The 17,529-nt window shown below is 43.5% G+C and overlaps 1 protein-coding gene across 1 annotated transcript in view; it reads right to left on the reverse strand.

Moving 5' to 3' along the window:
• The window catches only part of WDHD1 (WD repeat and HMG-box DNA binding protein 1), a 463,259-nt gene that overhangs the window by 130,425 nt on the left and 315,305 nt on the right, over positions 1-17,529 (reverse strand). The gene's annotated exons all lie outside the window — the stretch shown is intronic.

Below are 17,529 nucleotides of genomic sequence, written 5' to 3' on the forward strand. Positions count from 1 at the left end.
GATAGAGAGGGGGGGGGGGGGGGGGAACGTGACCACTCCCGGTCATATTGTGCTCATGCAGGACCTGGCCCTGCTAAGGGAAAAGCGCGCCATCTTGATATAAAGAAACTGCGCAGCTCTCAAAATGAAAATAACCTGTATGTTCCGTATCAACCTAAGAGCCCAAACATTCTTATACATAAGCAGCTGAAATCACATAACAAATATGATTAAAACCCCCACTGTCCAATAATCCCTCCTCAGGAGATATTAACCATTGATTCCATAAAGATAAAGGAGTCCCACTGTGACCCTGTCTTCTATCGTTAACATGTGTGTAAAATAATGAAACGATCTTACCGGAATCTATGCCGTGGAACAGTGACACGGTCCTTCAAGTTTGACAGATTGTAGCAGCGCTTCTGACATGGACTTGTGTGAAGAAAGCAGGCAGCGAAACTCGTCAATGCCGATTGCTTAGGAGCTGTTAACATGAGTCTGGATGGGTTCGCAGAAAGACTCTCCCTGATTCTCCGGACTCTAACTTTGATCAATGCTCTCACTGAGAGGCTGACAAGACTACTTAAAACTCCAGTCCTATTCCAAAGAGTACTACCCTCCATAAGGAACTACTCCGAATCTTCTGACACTTCTCTGTCAACCTCCTGTGATGAAAGGCAAAGAATGACTGGGGGATGAGGAAAGTGGGGGAGGTATTTAAGCCTTTGGCTGGGGTGTCTTTGCCTCCTCCTGGTTGCCAGGTTCTGTATTTCCCACAAGGAATTAAGCTGTGGACTCTCCTCATATTAAGAAGGAAAGAAGGTTTTCCAAACCTTGTGATAAATCTTCCTAGAAACAGGCTTACGAGCCTGAATCATAGGTTCAATCACAGAATCTGAGAAACCACTATGTCTTAGAACCAAGTGTTCAATTTCAATGCCATCAAGTTTAGAGACTTGAGATCCAGATGGAAGGATGGACCTTGAGACAAAAGGTCTGACCGCAAAGGAAGAGACCAAGGAGGGTAACTGGACATTTGAACCATATCCGCAAACCAAATCCTGCGAGGCCAAGCTGGGGCAATCCGAATTACAAATGACTTCTTCAACCTTATCTAAGAAATTATTCTGGAAAGAAGAACAAGAGGAGGAAACCGATAAGCAGGTTGAAAAGACCAAGCAAATAATAGAGCATCCACTACCTCTGCCTGAGGATCCCTAGACCTCGCAAAAACACCTGGGAAGTTTGTTGTTCAAACAAGAGATCTATTTCTGTGAGATCCCAAAGATCCACAATCTGAACACGTCCTGATGAAGAGACCACTCTCCTGGATGTAGAGACTGACGAATGAGGAAGTCTGCCTCCCAATTGTTCACCCCTGGAGTGTGAATTGCAGAGACTAGACAAGAATTTGCTTCTGCCCAACAGAGAACCCTGGACACCGCCATCATAGCCATGGAACTTTAAGTTCTCCCCTGATGGTAGACATAAGCCACTGCTGTGACATAGTCTGACTGAAAACAGAGATAAAAATCCCTTTTCAACAGAGGCCAGGCTTGAAGGGCCCGGAGTATTGCAGTTCCAGAAGATAGATTGGCAACCTCGCCACCCGAGGATCCCAAATCCCCTGTGCTGTCAGACCACTAAACTGCTTCCTAACCTGAAAAACTAGCATCTGAAGTGATCACAGTCCAAGTAGGACGAGCAAAAGAAGCCCCTGAATAATAGACTGATGATCCAAATGGAATTGCATTTGAAGCTGCAATAGTAGTGAGAGTCCACAAAATCCATTCTAACATATGGAAATCAATACCCAAGCTGTGGAGTCCACAAATGAGAAGGGCGGGATGAACAAGCAAGGCAGTTACCTAGTTGGTAGCCACCACCGCCTGAAGAAATTTCATACCAAAAGAGGCATCTGTCGAGGCAAACATCATTGAACTGATAGAATCTTGTGAACGTATGAAGTGAAGACCAGGTAGCAGGCTTTGCAGATCTGTTCTACCAAAGCCTCATTCTTGAAGGCACAGGATGTGGATACTGAAAAAGTTGAATGAGCAGTAATAGGTGCGAGAGGCTAATGACCTGCCTCCAAATAAGCCATACTGATATTATTGCTCAACCAAGAGTATAAGGAAACAGCAGTAGCCTTCTGGCCCTTGTGCTTGTCAGAGAACAGAACAAACAAACTTGATTGATGAAACTCCTTGGTAGCATAGAGGTAAAACCTTAAAGCCCTAACCACATCCAAATTGTGCAACAATCTTTCCTTAGATGATTTAGGATTTGGTCACAAGGGTGGTACTATAATCTCCTGATTAATATTGTCTACACAACCTTTAGTAGGAAACTTGATTGAGCTCTCAACACATAACACAAATAAGGACGATCGCATTGAAGTGCTGATAACTCAAAAACTATGCGCTGAAGAAATTGCCAATAAAAATAAAACCTTCCAAGAAAGAACTTAATATCAAGAGCATGCATGGGTCCAAACAGGGCATGCAGCAGGACTCTATGAACAAGGTTAAGACTCCAAGAGTAGCAATTGGCTTAAAAACTTGTCTGATTCTGACCAAAGCATGAACATCCGGTAACTGTGCCAACTTTTTATGAAACAAAAACAGAAAAACAAAATTTGACCCTTAATTGAACGAACAGAAAGGACCCTTTAGAGTCCTTCCTGAATAAATTGTAGGATATGTGGAATTCTTACCTTGTGCTAAGAAAAATCCATGTTCAGTACACCAAAAGAAATAGACCTTCCCCACCTTATGATAAATGTGTCTGGTGACAGGCTAACGCACCTGAACAAGAGAATTGATCACAGCCTAAGAAAAACCTCTTAAAGCTAAGATCAGACGTTCAATTTCCACACAGTCAGACTCAGAGAATCTAGATTTTAATAGAAGGACCCTGAATCAGAAGGTCCTCTCTCTGCGGAAGACGCAACGGAGCAGAAGACGATATCCTGACAAGGTCTGCATACCAAGTCCAGTGAGGCCATGCAGAAGCTATAAGGATCGCAGACACTCTTCTGCTTGTTCTCGAAATGACTTTAGTACTATCGGTGGAAACAGATAGACCAGACGATAGTTCCATGGAACCGCTAAGGCGTTTTCTACCTCCGTTTGGGGATCACTCGCACGGTATCCGTTCCTCGGAAACTTGAAGTTTTAACGCTATGCCTTAAAATCTATCTCCGGAGCACCCCACTGCAGAACAATTTGATTGAACACTTCTGTATTGAGAGACCATTCCCCCGTGAGAAGAGTATGTCAACTTAGATAGTCTGCTTCCCAGGTCTCCACTCCTCGAACATGAAAGAAGACACTGATGACTCTCGGCCCAAGAAACAATGCAAGACACTTCTCTCATTTCTAGCGAGCTGCGGGTGGAAAATACTTCATTCTTGAAAAATCCTCAGTCATTCTGCCGAGGGAAGAAGGAACAGAAGGAGAAATATCAGGGTATAAAAGGTGCCAGAAGAAAAAACAATTTAGGGGGCCGCCCATCGGAGAACACGGGCGGGGGCCGTTGACTCCTTATACAGAAGGAAATGAAATGATCTGGTAAGCATAATTTATGTTTTCCTTCTTAATATAAGGAGAGTCCACGGCTTCATTCCTTACTGTTGGGAAACATATACCCAAGCTCTATAGGACACTGAAAGATAACGGAAGGACTAAAAGAGGCGGACCATAAACTGAGTGCACCACACCCTGCAAAACCTTTCTTCCGAAGGCTGCTTCAGCTGAAGCAAAAACATCAAACTTGTAAAATTTAGAAAAAGTATGTAAGGAGGACCAGGTAGCCGCCTTACAAATCTGATCCATAGAGGCCTCGTTCCTAAAAGCCCAAGAGGAAGCCACTGCTCTAGTAGAATGAGCCGTAATTCTCTGAAGTTTATGTCCCGCTGTCTCATAAGCTAAGCGGATAACACTCCTCAACCAAAAGGAAAAAGGAAGTCGAAGAGACCCTCTGACCCTTACGCTTCCCAGAATAGGCAACAATTAAGGAAGAAGTATGTCTAAAATCCTTAGTAGCCTGAAGATAAAACTTCAAGGCACGAACCACATCCAAATAATGAAGCAAACGTTCCTTCGAAGGAGGAGGATTAGGACACAAGGAAGGAACCACAATCTCTTGATTTATGTTGTGGTCTGACAGGACCTTAGGGAGAAACCCTAACTTAGTACGTAGGACAGCCTTATGAGAGTGGAACAGCAGATAAGGAGGCTCACATTGCAAAGTGGCAATCTCTGAAACCGTGCGTGCAGAAGCAATAGCCAGTAGAAAAAGAACCTTCCAGGACAACAATTTAATGTCAATTTCATGCATAGGGTTAAACGGAGCCTGTTGAAAAACCTTAAGAACCAGATTCAGACTCCAAGGAGGAGCCGAAGATCTGAACACAGGTCTGATCCTAATCAGAGCCTTAATAAATGACTGAACATCTGGAAGCTCTGAGAGCCTCTTGTGCAGTAAAACAGACAAGGCCGAAATCTGTCCCCTCAGGGAATTGGCCGAAAGACCCTTCTCCAGTCCATACTGGAGAAACAATAGAATCCTGGCAACCTTAACTTTATGCCAGGGAAATCCACACTCTTCACACCAGAATAAGTAGGTTCTCCACACCTTATGATAGATGCGACAAGTAACCGGCTTACGAGCTTGAATGAGATTATCAATAACTCTCTCAGAAAACCCTCTCTTTGCAAGGACTAAGTGTTCAATCTCCACGCAGTCAGCCTCAGAGAATCTAGATTTTGATGAACAAAAGGACCTTGCTCCAGCAGATCCCCGCGACAAGATAACCTCCATGGAGGAGAAGACGACATCCTCACTAGATCTGCAAACCACATCCTTCGCGGCCACGATGGAGCAATCAGTATTACTGACGCCTGCTTCTGCTTGATGCGGGCCACTACCCGAGGAAGGAGTGGTAACGGCAGAAAAAGGTAGATTAGACTGAACCTCCAAGGCACTGTTAATGTATCTATTAGCTCCGCCTGAGGATCCCTGGACCTCGACCCATATCTGGGTAGCTTGGTATTGAGACGAGACACCATGAGATCCATCTCCGGCGCCCCCCATTTGTTGCATATCTCCGCAAACACTTCAGGATGGAGAGACCATACCCCCGGATGAAAGGATTGTCTGCTGAGAAAGTCCGCTTCCCAGTTGTCCACAACCGGAATGTGGATTGCCGACAGTCCACTCCAGAATCCGAGATACTTCCCTCATTGCTAGGGAGCTTCTCGTCCCCCCCTGATGGTTGATGTAAGCCACAGAGGTTATATTGTCTGATTGGAATCTGATAAACTGAGACAAACCCAGAAGAGGCCAAGCCTTCAGAGCATTGTAGATTGCTCAAAGTTCCAGAATGTTTATCGAAAGGGAGCGTTCCTCCTGAGACCACAGGCCCTGTGCCTTCTTGACACCCCATACAGCTCCCCATCCTGACAACCTCGCGTCCGTAGAGCAATTCTCTCGACCGGCTGTCCAGGGAAATCTGTTGAGACAGATTCGAATGATTGCTGTTCCACTACCTCAGAATGCACAGCTGTAATGGCCTGAGACGGAACCTGGCAAAGGGAATTATGTCCATGCTGGACACCATGAGACCAATTACCTACATACACTGAGTCACAGATGGCCTTAAGGAGGTCTGGAGGGCAAGACATGCCGAAGCTAGCTTGCAAATTCTCTGGTCTGGTATAGAAATATCCTCATGGATATCGAGTCTATTATAGTACCCAGGAATTCTACCCTGGTGCTTGGAATAAGAGAACTCTTTTCTAAGTTTATCTTCCATCCATGAGATCGAAAAAACAGAATTTATGTTTACCTGATAAATTTCTTTCTCCAACGGTGTGTCCGGTCCACGGCGTCATCCTTACTTGTGGGATATTCTCTTCCCCAACAGGAAATGGCAAAGAGCCCAGCAAAGCTGGTCACATGATCCCTCCTAGGCTCCGCCTACCCCAGTCATTCGACCGACGTTGAGGAATATTTGCATAGGAGAAACCATATGGTACCGTGGTGACTGTAGTTAAAGAAAATAAATTATCAGACCTGATTAAAAAACCAGGGCGGGCCGTGGACCGGACACACCGTTGGAGAAAGAAATTTATCAGGTAAACATAAATTCTGTTTTCTCCAACATTGGTGTGTCCGGTCCACGGCGTCATCCTTACTTGTGGGAACCAATACCAAAGCTTTAGGACACGGATGAAGGGAGGGAGCAAATCAGGTCACCTAAATGGAAGGCACCACGGCTTGCAAAACCTTTCTCCCAAAAATAGCCTCAGAAGAAGCAAAAGTATCAAACTTGTAAAATTTGGTAAAAGTGTGCAGTGAAGACCAAGTCGCTGCCCTACATATCTGATCAACAGAAGCCTCGTTCTTGAAGGCCCATGTGGAAGCCACAGCCCTAGTGGAATGAGCTGTGATTCTTTCGGGAGGCTGCCGTCCGGCAGTCTCGTAAGCCAATCTGATGATGCTTTTAATCCAAAAAGAGAGAGAGAGGTAGAAGTTGCTTTTTGACCTCTCCTTTTACCTGAATAAACAACAAACAAGGAAGATGTTTGTCTAAAATCCTTTGTAGCATCTAAATAGAATTTTAGAGCGCGAACAACATCCAAATTGTGCAACAAACGTTCCTTCTTTGAAACTGGTTTCGGACACAGAGAAGGTACGATAATCTCCTGGTTAATGTTTTTGTTAGAAACAACTTTTGGAAGAAAACCAGGTTTAGTACGTAAAACCACCTTATCTGCATGGAACACCAGATAAGGAGGAGAACACTGCAGAGCAGATAATTCTGAGACTCTTCTAGCAGAAGAAATCGCAACTAAAAACAAAACTTTCCAAGATAATAACTTAATATCAACGGAATGTAAGGGTTCAAACGGAACCCCCTGAAGAACTGAAAGAACTAAATTGAGACTCCAAGGAGGAGTCAAAGGTTTGTAAACAGGCTTGATTCTAACCAGAGCCTGAACAAAGGCTTGAACATCTGGCACAGCTGCCAGCTTTTTGTGAAGTAATACCGACAAGGCAGAAATCTGTCCCTTCAGGGAACTTGCAGATAATCCTTTTTCCAATCCTTCTTGAAGGAAGGATAGAATCCTAGGAATCTTAACCTTGTCCCAAGGGAATCCTTTAGATTCACACCAACAGATATATTTTTTCCAAATTTTGTGGTAAATCTTTCTAGTTACAGGCTTTCTGGCCTGAACAAGAGTATCGATAACAGAATCTGAGAATCCTCGCTTCGATAAAATCAAGCGTTCAATCTCCAAGCAGTCAGCTGGAGTGAAACCAGATTCGGATGTTCGAACGGACCCTGAACAAGAAGGTCTCGTCTCAAAGGTAGCTTCCAAGGTGGAGCCGATGACATATTCACCAGATCTGCATACCAAGTCCTGCGTGGCCACGCAGGAGCTATCAAGATCACCGACGCTCTCTCCTGATTGATCCTGGCTACCAGCCTGGGGATGAGAGGAAATGGCGGGAACACATAAGCTAGTTTGAAGGTCCAAGGTGCTACTAGTGCATCCACTAGAGCCGCCTTGGGATCCCTGGATCTGGCCCCGTAGCAAGGAACTTTGAAGTTCTGACGAGAGGCCATCAGATCCATGTCTGGAATGCCCCACAGGTGAGTGACTTGGGCAAAGATTTCCGGATGGAGTTCCCACTCCCCCGGATGCAATGTCTGACGACTCAGAAAATCCGCTTCCCAATTTTCCACTCCTGGGATGTGGATAGCAGACAGGTGGCAGGAGTGAGACTCCGCCCATAGAATGATTTTGGTCACTTCTTCCATCGCTAGGGAACTCCTTGTTCCCCCCTGATGGTTGATGTACGCAACAGTTGTCATGTTGTCTGATTGAAACCGTATGAACTTGGTCCTCGCTAGCCGAGGCCAGGCCTTGAGAGCATTGAATATCGCTCTTAGTTCCAGAATATTTATCGGTAGAAGAGATTCTTCCCGAGACCAAAGACCCTGAGCTTTCAGGGATCCCCAGACCGCGCCCCAGCCCATCAGACTGGCGTCGGTCGTGACAATGACCCACTCTGGTCTGCGGAACGTCATCCCTTGAGACAGATTGTCCAGGGACAGCCACCAACGGAGTGAGTCTCTGGTTCTCTGATTTACTTGTATCTTCGGAGACAAGTCTGTATAGTCCCCATTCCACTGACTGAGCATGCACAGTTGTAATGGTCTTAGATGAATGCGCGCAAAAGGAACTATGTCCATTGCCGCTACCATCAACCCGATCACTTCCATGCACTGAGCTATGGAAGGAAGAGGAACGGAATGAAGTATCCGACAAGAGTCTAGAAGTTTTGTTTTTCTGGCCTCTGTTAGAAAGATCCTCATTTCTAAGGAGTCTATAATTGTTCCCAAGAAGGGAACCCTTGTTGACGGGGATAGAGAACTCTTTTCCACGTTCACTTTCCAGCCGTGAGATCTGAGAAAGGCCAGGACAATGTCCGTGTGAGCCTTTGCTTGAGGAAGGGACGACGCTTGAATCAGAATGTCGTCCAGGTAAGGTACTACTGCAATGCCCCTTGGTCTTAGCACCGCTAGAAGGGACCCTAGTACCTTTGTGAAAATCCTTGGAGCAGTGGCTAATCCGAAAGGAAGCGCCACGAACTGGTAATGTTTGTCCAGGAATGCAAACCTTAGGAACCGATGATGTTCCTTGTGGATAGGAATATGTAGATACGCATCCTTTAAATCCACCGTGGTCATGAATTGACCCTCCTGGATGGAAGGAAGAATAGTTCGAATGGTTTCCATCTTGAAAGATGGAACCTTGAGAAACTTGTTTAAGATCTTGAGATCTAAGATTGGTCTGAACGTTCCCTCTTTTTTGGGAACTATGAACAGATTGGAGTAGAACCCCATCCCTTGTTCTCTTATTGGAACAGGATGAATCACTCCCATTTTTAACAGGTCTTCTACACAATGTAAGAACGCCTGTCTTTTTATGTGGTCTGAAGACAACTGAGACCTGTGGAACCTCCCCCTTGGGGGAAGTCCCTTGAATTCCAGGAGATAACCCTGGGAGACTATTTCTAGCGCCCAAGGATCCAGAACATCTCTTGCCCAAGCCTGAGCGAAGAGAGAGAGTCTGCCCCCCACCAGATCCGGTCCCGGATCGGGGGCCAATATTTCATGCTGTCTTGGTAGCAGTGGCAGGCTTCTTGGCCTGCTTTCCCTTGTTCCAGCCTTGCATTGGTCTCCAAGCTGGCTTGGCTTGAGAAGTATTACCCTCTTGCTTAGAGGACGTAGCACTTTGGGCTGGTCCGTTTTTACGAAAGGGACGAAAATTAGGTCTATTTTTCGCCTTGAAAGGCCGATCCTGAGGAAGGGCGTGGCCCTTACCCCCAGTGATATCCGAGATAATCTCTTTCAAGTCAGGGCCAAACAGCGTTTTCCCCTTGAAAGGAATGTTTAGTAGCTTGTTCTTGGAAGACGCATCAGCCGACCAAGATTTCAACCAAAGCGCTCTGCGCGCCACAATAGCAAACCCAGAATTCTTAGCCGCTAACCTAGCCAATTGCAAAGTGGCGTCTAGGGTGAAAGAATTAGCCAATTTGAGAGCATTGATTCTGTCCATAATCTCCTCATAAGGAGGAGAATCACTATCGAGCGCCTTTATCAGCTCATCAAACCAGAAACATGCGGCTGTAGTGACAGGGACAATGCATGAGATTGGTTGTAGAAGGTAACCCTGCTGAACAAACATCTTTTTAAGCAAACCTTCTAATTTTTTATCCATAGGATCTTTGAAAGCACAACTATCCTCTATGGGTATAGTGGTGCGTTTGTTTAAAGTAGAAACCGCTCCCTCGACCTTGGGGACTGTCTGCCATAAGTCCTTTCTGGGGTCGACCATAGGAAACAATTTTTTAAATATGGGGGGAGGGACGAAAGGAATACCGGGCCTTTCCCATTCTTTATTAACAATGTCCGCCACCCGCTTGGGTATAGGAAAAGCTTCTGGGAGCTCCGGCACCTCTAGGAACTTGTCCATTTTACATAGTTTCTCTGGGATGACCAACTTTTCACAATCATCCAGAGTGGATAATACCTCCTTAAGCAGAATGCGGAGATGTTCCAACTTAAATTTAAATGCAATTACATCAGGTTCAGCCTGTTGAGAAATGTTCCCTGAATCAGTAATTTCTACCTCAGACAAAACCTCCCTGGCCCCCTCAGATTCTCACATGCGACTGCATGCCATGCCTCTCAAAAACAAGTGCGCCACACCGGCGCGAAAATGAGGCTCTGCTTATGCTTTGGGAAAGCCCCAGAGAAATAAGGTGTCTAATACAGTGCCTGCCGATATTATAATATCAATATACCCAGATAAAATGATTCCTCAAGGCTAAATATGTTTTAAAAATGAATCGATTTAGCCCAGAAAAGTCTACAATCTTAATAAGCCCTTATGAAGCCCTTATTTACCATCGTAATAAACATGGCTTACCGGATCCCATAGGGAAAAATGACAGCTTCCAGCATTACATCGTCTTGTTAGAATGTGTCATACCTCAAGCAGCAAGAGACTGCACACTGTTCCCCCAACTGAAGTTAATTGCTCTCAACAGTCCTGTGTGGAACAGCCATGGATTTTAGTTACGGTGCTAAAATCATTTTCCTCATACAAACAGAAATCTTCATCTCTTTTCTGTTTCTGAGTAAATAGTACATACCAGCACTATTTTAAAATAACAAACTCTTGATTGAATAATAAAAACTACAGTTAAACACTAAAAAACTCTAAGCCATCTCCGTGGAGATGTTGCCTGTACAACGGCAAAGAGAATGACTGGGGTAGGCGGAGCCTAGGAGGGATCATGTGACCAGCTTTGCTGGGCTCTTTGCCATTTCCTGTTGGGGAAGAGAATATCCCACAAGTAAGGATGACGCCGTGGACCGGACACACCTATGTTGGAGAAAACATAATTTATGTAAGAACTTACCTGATAAATTCATTTCTTTCATATTAGCAAGAGTCCATGAGCTAGTGACGTATGGGATATACATTCCTACCAGGAGGGGCAAAGTTTCCCAAACCTCAAAATGCCTATAAATACACCCCTCACCACACCCACAAATCAGTTTAACGAATAGCCAAGAAGTGGGGTGATAAGAAAAAAGTGCGAAGCATAAATATAAGGAATTGGAATAATTGTGCTTTATACAAAAAAATCATAACCACCACAAAAAAGGGTGGGCCTCATGGACTCTTGCTAATATGAAAGAAATGAATTTATCAGGTAAGTTCTTACATAAATTATGTTTTCTTTCATGTAATTAGCAAGAGTCCATGAGCTAGTGACGTATGGGATAATGACTACCCAAGATGTGGATCTTCCACGCAAGAGTCACTAGAGAGGGAGGGATAAAATAAAGACAGCCAATTCCGCTGAGAAAATAATCCACAACCCAAATCAAAAAGTTTTAATCTCATAATGGAAAAAAACTGAAATTATAAGCAGAAGAATCAAACTGAAACAGCTGCCTGAAGTACTTTTCTACCAAAAACTGCTTCAAAAGAAGAAAAAACATCAAAATGGTAGAATTTAGTAAAAGTATGCAAAGAAGACCAAGTTGCTGCTTTGCAAATTTGATCAACAGAAGCTTCATTCCTAAAAGCCCAGGAAGTAGAAACTTACCTAGTAGAATGAGCCGTAATCCTTTGAGGCGGGGACTTACCCGACTCTACATAAGCATGATGAATCAAGGACTTTAACCAAGATGCCAAGGAAATAGCAGAAGCCTTCTGACCTTTCCTGGAGCCAGAAAAGATAACAAATAGACTAGAAGTCTTCCTAAAACCTTTAGTAGCTTCAACATAATATTTCAACGCTCTTACTACATCCAAAGAATGTAAAGATTTCTCCATAAAATTCTTAGGATTAGGACACAATGAAGGGACAACAATCTTTCTACTGATGTTGTTAGAATTCACAACCTTAGGTAAAAATTTAAATGAAGTCCGCAATACCGCCTTATCCTGATGAAAAATCAGAAAAGGAGACTCACAAGAAAGAGCAGATAACTCAGAAACTCTTCTAGCAGAAGAGATGGCCAAAAGGAACAAAACTTTCCAAGAAAGTAATTTAATATCCAGAGAATGCATAGGCTCAAACGGAGGAGCCTGTAAAGCCCTCAAAACCAAATTAAGACTCCAAGGAGGAGAGATTGACTTAATGACAGGCTTGATGTGAACCAAAGCCTGAACAAAACAACGAATATCAGGATGATTAGCAATCTTTCAGTGAAAAAGAACAGAAAGAGCAGAGATTTGACCTTTCAAAGAACTTGCAGACAAACCCTTATCCAAACCATCCTGAGGAATTCTAAAAGAATGCCAAGAGAATTTATGAGAAGAACACCAAGAAATGAAAGTCTTCCAGACTCGGTAATAAATCTTTCTAGACACAGATTTACGAGCCTGCAACATAGTATTAATCACTGAGTCAGAGAAACCTCTATGACTAAGAATCAGACAGAGAACTCTTTTCTATGTTCACCTTCCACCCGTGAGACCTTAGAAAGGCTAGAACAATGTCCGTATGAGCCTTTGTCTTGTGAAAGGACGACGCTTGTATTAAAATGTCGTCTAGGTAAGGTGCTACTGCAATGCCCCTTGGCCTTAGCACCGCTAGAAGAGACCCTAGCACCTTTGTGAAAATTCTGGGAGCAGTGGCCAATCTGAATGGAAGAGCCACAAACTGGTAATGCTTGTCCAGAAAGGCGAACCTCAGGAATTGATGGTGATCTTTGTGGATAGGAATATGCAGGTACGCATCCTTTAAGTCCACGGTAGTCATATATTGACCCTCCTGGATCATTGGTAAAATTGTCCGAATGGTTTCCATTTTGAATGATGGAACTCTGAGGAATTTGTTTAGGATTTTTAAATCCAGAATTGGCCTGAAAGCTCCTTCCTTTTTAGGAACTACAAACAGGTTTGAGTAAAAACCCAGCCCTTGTTCTGCTGTTGGCACTGGGTGTATTACTCCCATTTTTAAAAGGTCTTCTACGCAATGTAAGAACGCCTGTCTCTTTATCTGGTCTAAAGATAAGCGCGACATGTGGAACCTTCCCTTTGGAGGAAAGTCCTTGAATTCCAGAAGATACCCCTGAGAGACAATTTCTAGTGCCCAGGGGTCCGGAACATCTCTTGTCCAAGCCTGAGCAAAGAAAGAAAGTCTGCCCCCTACTAGATCCGGTCCCAGATCGGGGGCTAACCTTTCATGCTGTCTTGGTAGCAGCAGCAGGCTTCTTGGCCTGTTTACCCTTGTTCCAGCCTTGCAATGGTTTCCATGCTGGTTTAGGCTGGGATGCGTTACCCTCTTGCCTAGTGGCTGTAGAGGTAGAAGCAGGTCCGTTCCTGAAATTGCGAAAGGAACGAAAATTAGTCTTATTTTTAGCTTTGAAAGGTCTATCCTGTGGGAGGGCATGGCCCTTTCCTCCAGTGATATCCGAGATAATTTCTTTCAACCCTGGCCCGAATAGGGTCTTACCCTTGAAAGGAATATTAAGCAATTTTGTTTTGGACGACACATCCGCCGACCAAGATTTTAACCAAAGCGCTCTGCGCGCTACGATTGCAAAACTTGATTTTTTCGCTGCTAATTTAGCTAATTGAAAAGCGGCATCTGTAATGAAGGCATTAGCCAACTTCAGAGCGTGAATTCTGTCCATGACTTCATCATAAGAAGTCTCTTCTGGAGCGAGTTTTCTAATTCCTCAAACCAAAAGGACGCTGCCGTGGTTACAGGAATAATGCAAGAAATTGGTTGAAGAAGAAACCCTTGTTGAACAAAAAATTTTCTTAAGCAAACCTTCTAATTTTTTATCCATAGGATCTTTGAAAGCGCAACTATCTTCTATTGGTATAGTCGTGCGTTTAGCTAGTGTTGAAACTGCCCCCTCTACCTTAGGGACCGTCTGCCACGCGTCCTTTCTGGGGTCAACAATGGGGAACATTTTCTTAAATATAGGGGGGGGAACAAAAGGTACACCTGGTCTCTCCCACTCCCTAGTCACTATATCCGCCACCCTCTTGGGTATCGGAAACGCATCAGTGTGTACTGGGCCTCTAAGAATTTGTCCATTTTACACAATTTTTCTGGAACCACCAAAGGTTCACAATCATCAAGTGTAGCTAGGACCTCCTTAAGTAGGGCGCGGAGGTGTTCTAGCTTAAATTTAAATGCTATGGTATCAGGCTCTGCCTGTTGAGAAACTTTTCCTGTGTCAGAAATTTCTCCCTCAGACAGGCCCTCCCTCACCGCTAATTCCGATTGATGTGAGGGCACTACAGATAAATTATCCTCTGCGTCTGCTTGCTCATTATCTGTATTTAAAACTGAGCAATCACGCTTCCTTGGAAAAGCTGGCAGTTTGGATAAAAATGCTGCGAGAGAATTATCCATTACTGCTGCTAACTGTTGCATAGTAATAGTAATTGGTGCGCCAGATGTACTGGGCATCGCTTGCGCGGGCATAGCTGGTGTTGACACAGAAGGAGGGGATAGCGAGCTATCCTCACTACCTTCAGCTAAAGAATCATCTTGGGCTACTTTTTTAAACGTGATTGTACGGTTCTTAAGCTGTTTGGATGCTATGGCACACTTCACACATAAATTTAATGGGGGAACCGCCTTGGCCTTTTCACATACAGAACATAGGCTATCTGAAGGGTCAGACATGTTTGACAGACTTAAACAGAACTTCAATGCAATAAAAATTATTTTTGACAAACACGTTACTGTGTCTTTAAATAATAAAAGTGCACACTTTATTACTGAAACATCAAAAAACCATCAAATAAGCATCCGATTTTAATGACATTTTCACCAGTGTCTTAATGCTTTGAAAAGATTGCACATAAATTTTAAGACCAATTAACCCCTTAATGCCCAAACCGGAGCTAATAACAGCAGTTAACCGATTAAAACACTACAGTAACAATGCCACAGCCTTACTGTGGCTTTTACCTTCCTTAGGGATTATTTAAGTAAGAAATAAGCCTCTCTGAAGTCCCTGCTGAAGACTCTGGACTCCCCACGTGAAGCTGCATGAACTGCCAAGTCAAAATAACTGCGCAATTGAGGCGCGAAAATGAGGCTTCCTCCCTCTTCATTCCAGAGTGGAGGGGCCTTTCTGACTAGATTAGGTGTCCAAATAAGTGCCAGGCGCAAATTAAACCCCAAAAGTGTTTTAAAATCTGAAAAAACACCTTATTTATACTGAAAACATGCTAAAAAGCAATCGATTAAGCCCACAATAGTGTCAACCAGCATAGGGCCCTTAATATAAGCCATCATTTTATACAGAGTCTAAGAAACATGGCTTACCTATTCCTGAGGGAATTTCTGACAGTCTTCTAGCATTACATGGTCTTGTTAGAAAAATGACTGATCATACCTGAAGCAGTTAAGCCAGCAAACTGTTCCCCCCAACTGATGTTCTCTGGTATTCAACAGTCCTGCGTGGGAACAGCAATGGATTTTAGTTACTGGTGCTAAAATCATAATCCTCTCAGCAGAAATCTTCATCACTTTCTGCTACAGAGTAAATAGTACAAGCCGGCACTATTTTTAAATAACAAACTCTAGATAGAAGAAATAAAAACTACAACTAACACCACATACTCTTTACCACCCCCGTGGAGATGCTACTAGTTAGAGCGGCAAAGAGAATGACTGGGGGGGCGGAGCCTGAGGGGAGCTATATGGACAGCTTTGCTGTGTGCTCTCTTTGCCACTTCCTGTAGGGATTGAGAATATCCCACAAGTAAGGATGAAGCCGTGGGCCGATTACACCAATGTAGGAGAAAGAAGGGAGTGAGTTAAAGGAGGAAGGGAGTTGAGGGAGGGAGAAAGGGAAAGAAGGGAGAGAGGAAGGGAGGGAAGAAGAATACACTTTGAAACAATCACTGCCCTTCACATGCAATATAGAGTAATTACAATCATTCAAGTAATGAAACTTTTTAAGTGTCGGTTTACTATTTCCTCTGTGTGTTCATGAATGCAGAGAAAGCTTGCTATTAGAGTTTATGATTTGACATCACAAGCTGATCTAAGCAGTGCACAGACGCATCCAGTCTGTCAGTTACTAAGACTTGCAATAAGCACTGCGCTCGCAGACTCACCACAGCTGACAAGGGGAGGCAGCATATTGGTACAAGGTCTTGTGCAAGTTTCTCAACAAGAACGCTTCCACTGCAAAAATGTCGGCGGCTCTAAATGAAGCAACGGTTTAAAGGAGCACTGTCTGTGAAGAGCAACCTTAATCAGCGCACGTGCTTTGTCTTCTCTGTAAAAGCCTGCACTTTATTGCTCACTGTACTGTGTGCTGGATTTTAGAGAGCAGATAGGACAGATGTGCTGCCCCTCCCAAATCTGCAGCCCTAGGCACCGGCCTTGTTGGCTTAGGCCATAATATGCCCCTGAAATAGACAGTTTATCAAGTCATCCAAATCATATTTCCACCAAAAATACTATAGAGAGGAAACAGTTCTCTTCTAAAAAGCAGGGCAGAACATAGCATGTTTGAAGTGTAATTCTTCAAATCTTTCCCTTTTCAGTGAGGATAAGTCCAAACCACATAATTGCTTCCAATTCTACTTGTATTTTAAAATTTATAAGATAATGGATTTGAAAAATGATTATAAAGCTATGTTTCTAATAATTTGCTCTAAAAAGGCACATGCATTAGAAGTCTTCTCAGAATTCACAATTTATTATTTTTTTCTTTAAAGGGACAGAAAAGTCAAAATTAAAGGAATATTTTCCTTTCATGATTCAGATAGATCATACAATTTTAAACAACTTTCCAATTTTTTCAAGTATTTAAATTTGTTCATTCTCTTGATATCATTTGTTGAAGAGTAAGTTTGGAGTAAACTGAAATACAAAGGTAAGATGCATATATGTGCAGCCACCCAACAGCAGCTTCTGAGTGTACCTAGGTATACTTTTCAACAAGTGATACAAAGGGATTGGAAAGTTATTTAAAATTGCATGCTCTATCAGAATCATGAAAGACCAAAAATTGAGTTTCCTGTAGCTTTAAAATGAAGAGTTTTTTTTAAACAAAAATCTACAATTCTCTTTACGTATGCATTTGTATTATGACCCTGGGGAAGTCTCCCTAAGGGTGATGGGGGAAACCAGACATGGACTACTTGCCCAATTTGCTTAGAGGAACATGACTGGACCTCACCAACTAGGTCCAATGAAGGCTGAAATGATTGTCTGGGGTTGTCATATTACTTGTTCAGAGGAAGATTGCCTGGTATTTTGGGTCTAGACTGACCTTACTCTGTGGGATCAGACTGATATACAGGAAAGTTCTCCTCTGTGAAAAGCACAATTGGGCTAAAAGAGGTTGCTCCTAGGTGGTAACTTACCATAGAACAAGCTATTGAGCTGTTGTTTGTTCCCAGTAGAGCACTTTAAAGCTACAATTCAACTTTTTTTTATTTGGAGAAAGAAATAATATAACCC

This window comes from Bombina bombina, chromosome 1 (genome assembly GCF_027579735.1).
Source record: "Bombina bombina isolate aBomBom1 chromosome 1, aBomBom1.pri, whole genome shotgun sequence".
Lineage (NCBI taxonomy): Eukaryota > Metazoa > Chordata > Amphibia > Anura > Bombinatoridae > Bombina > Bombina bombina.